We start from the raw sequence: 8,661 nt of genomic DNA on the forward strand, positions 1-8,661 counted from the left end.
TTTACTATGTAATTATTTTGCTACAAGAATATTTAATAAGTAGACATTTTACAACTAAAATTATACTTGGAATCATGAAAAACACAACATAATTACTTGAGTTTGAAATCATAGTTAGAAAGCCAGAAGGAATCATGGAAAGCACAACATAATTACTTGAGTTTGAAATCATAGTTAGAAAGCTAGAAGAAAATTGTCCTGATTCTCTAAAAAGACATACACAGGAAAATTGCAAAAAGAAAAAAAAAGGGGGGGGGAAGGCAGTCACTGACTTTTGAAGGTATATTTGGACCATAATTTTTTTTTTCAACAAGCCAGGATTTTAATGCCATCTATTAACTAACTGCCTTAACTTTGAATAAATTATCAAAAGTTAAAAATACTGATTTTGTTGTCTATTATATGAACATTTTTTCCACAATTTTCCTGATTATATAAAATGTTTGAGTTTTCAATATTGTTTTTTACAATGGGATCCTGAGTTTAACCACAGCTATAATAAATCATCCTTTTTCAGAGTAGCTGTGATTTCTTTCACTATGGGAGAAAAACTGATTTTCTTAGAATCTTAAATCAAGGGATAGACATCATTATTTATACTAATCTGCTGATTATATTCCAGAAGTATCAAATAGTGAATTAAAATATTTTAGGAAACAAATTTTTAAGACAATTGGTTTTTATTGAAGTGGTGATAAACATCCATATTTTGATATTAATATGTGGATATTCTGTTGTATATTTCTTTTTTTTCTTTTTTTTCAAACCATTAACATTTTATTTAACAAAAGCAACAATTGGGACATTTCTAGAGCTTACAGTATATTTGACATAAAAATAGGGAGTTCTCCAAAGTATGTATTAAAAATACAAAGTCTATGGACTAAGGTACACAGAAAATTTGTTTTACATTTCAGTTACCCAAAAACAACAACTTGTACCATCCTCCAATGGCACATAGTGAGAGAATTCTATTCCAGGAAAAGCCAGATCTGATGACTACAGAACCAATGAGGACAGGCTGAGGGTGTCCTAAGTGATGAATTTGAAACTAGCTTGCCATTTTGCCAGGATAACCAGTGGTTGCAAACAAGTTCTCATTAACTGTAGACCACCTGAATAAGCAGGCTTGATCCATATGGACAGGTCTCTTATCTTGAGGATAACTGGTTCGAGTAATATCCCAAATTAACCAGTCATTTCCTGAAACAGCTCCAACTTTGAAGGTGTTTTTGAAGCACCAGTGGGCTGGCATTAATGGCATCTGTTCAATTCAAGAGATAAGATAGCCTGTTGAGCTGAAAGATCATAAAACCGGCTTGTTCCCTTCCCTGCAACCATCAGTTTAAAAGTTCCTCAGGATGCCATTCATTCCAGGGGAATGAAGAACAAAATGAGCTGTCTGCATTCCTTCCAACTTCCAAATCCTGAGGTATGATCATCACTCACACTTGCAATTTCTTGGCTCTCTTTGGGCTCAAACACCAAACCATTAATGAAATCTGAATGGCCCTCTAAAACCTTGTATTCATTTTTGTCTTGAAGATCTGAAGTCAATAACCGTAGTTTCATATCAGCAGCTGAAGTACAAAATTTGATTATTGGAGGCGATGAATCACATCTAGTTTCTGGGCTCCAAGCTATTCCATCGACTCTGACACCATGCTGAAATGTTCATAGTGTTTTATACTGAATTCCTTCAATGTCTGTACAATATCTGAACTGTACACCTGCCAATGACCACATAATTATTGCCGCCATATGCAATTAAGGTTTCCTGAATCCCTACTCTCAAAGAGATTAAATCCTACCACATGCACATAACCTTCACGATCCACAGTGTAGGTAGCATTTCTTGTGGCGTCTTGCTTCATCTCGTATGTCAATACTTGAACAGTTGTAAAAATAAAATAACCTTTTACTGGACAAGATCATGAAATGGGGGCATTGGGGTATTTATATTTCTTTAAAATCCCCTTTCCTAATTATTCTGGGTTTCATTAGAATGAAAATAATGAAATGTATAATATATACCTATATTATGATTTTACTATTATGTGTGTGCTTGTAGTAAAATGGAGGACAGTAAAAAAAAAATGTTAATTCAATGAATGTTCAGTTGGAATGATTAGAAGGGAATATTTTACAAAATAAGACCATTGACTTAGTTTTAGATTAAGCAGTCAAAATCCACAATTAAAACAGTAGAATAATGTAAAACATATTTTAAGCATTTCTGTAGATTTTCAAGCTCATGACCTCCAGGTTATTGCCACATTCCTTTTATTCTAGCAATTATATATTTGGTTCATACCAAGAAAAAAAAATGTCATCAATGGACGGTTATGTGATTCACCTCTAGAAAATACTTTCAGATAGATAAATCAGCTTCTTAGCTTTAAAACTAGCCCTCCAGCAAAGGAGTTGCTATCAAGCAAGGGAGTTGTTTTTTTCAAATTTAAAAACAAAAGCAGAATAATTAAATATATGTGTATATATTCACAAATATTTACAAATATACTTTGGAGCAGATACCAGATATTATCAAATCATTCACAGAGTGAATGTAGATCCACCATATATAGTTGTGTTATAAAATAAGGCATATTTTACCTTACATGGGAAAAGGCACTTTGCAGATGTGATTAATCTAAGGATGTTGAAATAGAAAGATTATCCTGGGTTATCCAGGATGACCGGATATAATCACAAAGGTCCTTATAAGAGGAAGGCAGAGTGTCAGAGTCAAAGGTGATGTGAGGATGGAAACAGAGGTTAGGGTAAAACAGGGACACAAGCCAAGGAAAAAGGGCAGTCTTTCTAAAGGCTGAAAGTCGTTTGCCTCTAGAGAATCCAGAAGGAACATGTTTCTGCTGATACATTGATTTTAGTCCAGTGAAACTGATTTTGGAATTCTGACCTCTAGAACTGTAAGGTAATATATTGATGTTGTTTTAAAAACCCTGTTGGTGGTAATTTGTTACAGTGGCAGTGGGGAACTAATACAAACTTAGAGACTAGAATTGACTTGGATGATAGAGGAGGTTCAAAAGGATAATGATTTCCCATTTTAAATGGACTGTGGCTATCATAATTAATTGTGGAGAATATCTGTTCCAGCATTTTGCATTAACAGTCAGTAAATCCAGATCAAGCATACATCTTCCTGCACGTTAATTCGCATTTTAAACTTCTCCTTTATTATAGTTCAAGGAACAACTCAGTTCCCACTTCTTTATCAAGCTTTTTCTATTATTTGTACAGCCTGGAAGAATCCCATGCACAAAACTTTTTAATTTGCTTTCTGTTCCATGCTATGCATACTTCAATGGCACACCATTCTACATGTGTCCTCTACTACTTTCCATTATACTAGCCTATTTTTAAGAACCCAGTCTTATATCCATAAGGATGAACATCAGACACAAATTCCTCTTCTCTCTGACATAGATCTAGGGGCAAAAAACTTTTCTCTTCTTCCATTCTACATTTACTAGCTGGTGTAATAATTAAATTGACATAAGACAGAACAATAGGAGAGAACAAAGTTAATGATGTACATATAGAGGGGGGAGCCCACAAAGACATAAAAACTCAAAGGCAATCAAGCAATTGGGGCTTATGTACAGTCTTGAGCTAAGGAGAAAGTAAAGGTCTGGAACTTCAAAGAAGAGGAAGACTATTCAGGTGAAGATGAGAAGAGGAAATGCTTGGTAAACAGAGGTATACCATGCCATACAGATAAGTCTTATAAATAAAGTTATTTCTGTTTATAACTGTCTTCCTGGTACAGGTTCCCTATCTAAATCCTTTTAGGCAATTAAAGGAGAGGTAAAAAGTTTGTCCTGAGTCTGCTGGGTTTTCATTGCCTTCAGCTCAAAATAACCTAAAGGCCAAAGTGATGGATCTCATCATGGCACATTTTGCTCCCTCTTGTGGGTTTTAACTTCTGAGCAGAGTTGGTTCTCATCAGTACTATGGTGATGAGGTCAGCGATGATAATTGTTCTTTTTCTGTTGTCTCAATGGTGACAGTTTTAATGCAAATTTATACAGGAAAAGAATACAAGAAATTAGTTGTCTTCATAACGCTCCCTCATCACATTAAAATTGGCACATATTCATTAGTAAAGAGAATCTTCAAGCTCCCTAGAAGCACCCAGATGATACTGCTTGATTCAGATCACATGTAAGAACATCACATTCTTTCATAAAACTCAGAAAATGTTAGACTTTTTCACGATATTTTTAAAATTCTGTTCACCACCCTTTTTATTTTGGAGACTGCCCATTTTTCCACATGCTTATTTGATGTGTGCAGCTGATAACTACCTCAGATTTTCTGTGTGGTTATTTTCTGAAAGGACATTACAAGGTAAATTTCCAAGAACACTCTCAATAGGATCCGGACTTGGGTGTCCTTGAGATCTATTGGGATGAGGCCTTTGTATTTTGAAAGAGAAATGTCTTTTGCTTCCATTGAGGTTGATAGTTTTGAAATGTCAAAGAACTTCTCAATTTGGTAATATGTAAATTGATAAAATTGCTGGGTTTTTTTTTTCCATCCTGAATCATTCACTAAATACACCAAACCCATTTTGACCCATTTCCACATTACATTTCCACATTACAACAATTTTTTAAATGTTATTTAGTGGTTTTGAATTTGGTAAACATTTTCTTGAAACAATGAATTTTAAGGTATTTCTTAAATGTAAAGAATAATATTTTCCCATTATTTATGTATTTTGCCAAAGTAAGGAGTCAGTTTTTATTTCTGAATAATATACATTTTAACTGTCCGAACATCCTTGGCTTTAACTCTACAAATTAATAATTGTATTAACCAGATAGAGTCAACTTCTATATCCCAAATTGATATTGGAGGTAATAGTTTTTTTTTTATCCTTTCTTTTATTGGCTTGTTCATGGTCATCAAATTAGCCTGATCCTCAATTTACATTGTGCTTTGTAGACATAAGCAGTGTCAAATTATTTGTCTTAATTAAATCTCTCCTATCAAAATGAACCTAATTTATTTCTGTCTGTCATCAGCATAGATAAATCAGAGGTTCATTGTCTTTTTTCACATTACCATATTTATACTATTTTTAAGTAAATAGTAAGACTGCTGGATTTAAATTTACTTCTCAAATGTTATTTTTGAGCTTTTTGTGGATTTTTAAAAATAATAACTCTTTTGAAAGTAAAGAATTCCTAGCTAGATACAATAATATGGTAGATGTGATTGATTAATATTTCAGTTTCAAGAGAGGAGTAATTTACTAGGTTTTTTTGACACTCTGATAAAATCTAGTATGAGCAATGCTATCTGGTAGAATTTTCTTCAAAGATTGAAAAATTCTTCTGCACGGTCCAGTATGCTAGTCATTGGCCACATAAGACAATGAGCATTTGAAATGTGGCTAGTGTGAATAAGGCCCCCACCCCCAAATTTTAATTATATTTCATTTAATTTAAATTCAGGTTCAGATAGTCAGAAGTGCCTTGCAGTTACTATATTGAAAAATGTAAGTCTAGACTAAAGAATTGTGAGCTATGTTTTAGATCTGGACTCTTGCTTAAACTTGTTAATTTAGTTCTGTTGAAGATAGTCATGTCAACTCTCAGAGCTTCAATGTCTCTATTCAGTCAGTAATATATATATATATTATTGGCCATCTGCTAAATCCTGTGAACTGCACTAAGTGCTGGGGATACAATGATCATTTTGTCAGAATTGGTATCTTTAGGGAAAAATGATGCTAATAATACTATATTATACTATATAATACTATAGTTACTAGTTACTAGACATTCAGAGGGATTTTACTAGCCTTAAAAAATTATGGGATAATAAACACACAAATAATTTAGGGATTGAGCTATCATCAATCCCAAACAAATGTTCCATTAAGTAATCTTTATGAGAAAAGAAAAAAAAAGATTTTTTTTTGTTCCAACATATTTGGAAAAGCTAGTTTTGACAAAGATAAATTTCTATGTGCTAAGAATTATTGGAATCTTGGGTACATTTAAGGTAAAAACTTATTGGCACTGTGTATATTGGAATCTTGGGTATTACAAAACTTGGAGAACAACCTAAGAATTTTTCCCCTAAACTTTTGCAACTATAGAAAACCTTTCTTTTTCGTTTCTTCTGTTTTTCTTTCCCTCCTCCTTCTACTCAGTCCCCACCCCTCCCTGCTTCTTCCCATAGCCTCTTTCTTTCTTCCTCCCCTTTCCCTTCTCTTCTCTTTCTCCTTCTACCTTCTCCAATGATTTTCTTAGTAATGTAGTTCCCATATCATGGAGTTCTCCAAATGGAATTTCCAAAACCCCAGTGATATTTACAGTCATGAAATATATAATTTTAAGGTGGGCAATGGAATTAAGAATGTGAATAAGCTTAGATAATAAATCTTCTGTTCAGTGACATTATATACAATCCATGATATTGTATAGCTAATATAATGTCAAGATGCAAGGACTATGAGAATGCATTATGATAGATTGTGTTGATGATTATCCTATTTAACTGAGAAGAGTAGAGGTAAAAGACCATTTAGGGAGTAAGATGATGAGGTCTATTTTGAATATATTTTATTTAATGCTCCTGTAACACACCCAAATGGAAATATTCAGCAAGTCAATGGAAAAGGGGGTCAATTTAAGTCTAGGAAGGAAAATTAAAATGGAGGAGGAAATTTGTATTTGGTATATATTTTTAAATGTTGATATGATGTCTACATATGGAGAGAAAATATATGGAGAGAAATTCCCAGTAAACATGGAACTTTAAGAGACTCAGGCTATAATTATTTGAGGGAAAAATTAATTTCCCTCATGTGATTTGATTTTGTCTTTTTTTTCTTCTCACCATCATTTCCCCAAATTCTATCTAATATGTCCATATTTCAACAAATCTTAACATTTCATAAAGATTGTATATTCTGAATAGCCTTATACATAGATGTGGAGTCATTTCTGATGCACCTTCAGTTTCTGTGGTCCTTTGAGAGACATTTAGTGCATTCTTAGTGTAAAGAATAATTGGTGTTTCTAGGGGTGGATATACTTCTAGCCATAAGAAGAAATTAGTGATGAGAAAGACTCAGAATATATATAGAATGCATAGTCTAGTAGGGGAAATAGATTCCTTTACTATATATACAATATATACAACAGCTTCCTGCATATTGTTTACATTTCATTTTAGGGGCATCTGGTGGCTCAGTCGGTTAAGTGTTCGACTCTTGGTTTCAGCTCAGATCATGATCTCATGGTTCATGAGATTGAGCCCCATGTCAGGATTCATGCTGACAGCTGGGAGCCTGCTTGGGATATTCTCTCTCTCTCTCTCTCTCTCTCTCTCTCTCTCTCTCTCTCTCTCCTCTCTCCCACCCCCCCCCCTTGCTTGTGCTTTCTGCTCTCTCCCTCTCTCAAAATAAATAAATATTTAAAAATAAATAAACTTCATTTTAGGTTTCAAAGGTTATGATTCTGAATTCAGAGTTTTCATACTCATGCCACAACTGAGTTTCCATTTGAATTTCAAAAATCAGTTCCAAAAGGTAAAATGTGTGTGTGCAGTTAGATGAAGGATACCTGCACCATGGCCGGACTGTCTGAATTTGAATTCCTGACCATTTAGTATGTTTTGAGTTTCCTTGGGAAGGTACTTAATTTTCTTAAATAAATTAAGCTTATTTTATAGTTTTGTTGTGAAACTTAAAATATATTTATTAATACTCTACAGATTTTGTGACATGGTAGGGGACCAATAAATGTTATTTTTATTTAAAAATTTTACAGTCATACTACTTATCATATTGTATTGTGATTTTTCATTTACATATCTGTTGAATCCATCAGGTTGTAAATTCCTGAAGCAAAGGATGCATTCATACAAGCTTTAATATTTCTAGTACAACAATTGTATCAGGTACTACCTGGGCATTGAATAAATGTGTGTGGAATTAATGAGTGATTACACAAACATATAGCAGAATGATAATGAATGAAATTTGAGTTTGTGATTATGAAAAAAAAATATTGAACAGAGGATGAAAACGTGGGTTTACTTAAGGTCTAGGCCTCAATTCAAAACAAAATTAATTAAGAAGAGTATAAAAAGAAAAGAATTGGAGAATAAATTTAAGCATAAGATTAGGGACCAATATAAGGGATATCAAAAACAATAAAAAATATTTTCTCAGTATTAGAAAATGTAAAATGTAAATTATTTGTTAAGCATCTTTTATCTTTCCAAATATTTTTGGAAATGCAATCGATTAAAACAGCAATGACATACCACTATGTAACCTATTAGAATGGCTAAAATTTGGAACACAGACAACACGAAATTCTGGTATGGATATGGAACAAGAAATCTCATTCATTGCTGGTGGGAATGCAAAATGGCATAGTCACTTGAAACACAGTTTGGCAATTTCTCACAAAAGTAAACAGACTTATGTTATGATCCAGCAATCATATTCCTTGATATTTGTCCCAAAGTGTTAAAAACTTATATACACACACAAAAACCTGCACACAGGTGCTTAGGGCAGCCTTATTGATGATTATCAAAATAGGGAAGCAGCCAAGATATCCATAAGTAGGTGAATGGATAAATAAACTGTGGTACTTTCATATAGTG

The 8,661-nt window shown here is 33.2% G+C and overlaps 1 pseudogene; it reads right to left on the minus strand.

Annotated features, from left to right (window-relative positions):
• Positions 1-906: 906 nt before the first annotated feature.
• Positions 907-1,874, minus strand: LOC124507899 (nucleoporin Nup37-like; annotated as a pseudogene).
• Between the last annotated feature and the right edge of the window lie 6,787 nt (positions 1,875-8,661).

The sequence above is a fragment of the Lynx rufus genome, unplaced genomic scaffold (assembly GCF_022079265.1).
Source record: "Lynx rufus isolate CCGP_SWC_20201006 ecotype Redwood Valley unplaced genomic scaffold, mLynRuf1.p SCAF_1, whole genome shotgun sequence".
NCBI classification, from domain to species: domain Eukaryota; kingdom Metazoa; phylum Chordata; class Mammalia; order Carnivora; family Felidae; genus Lynx; species Lynx rufus.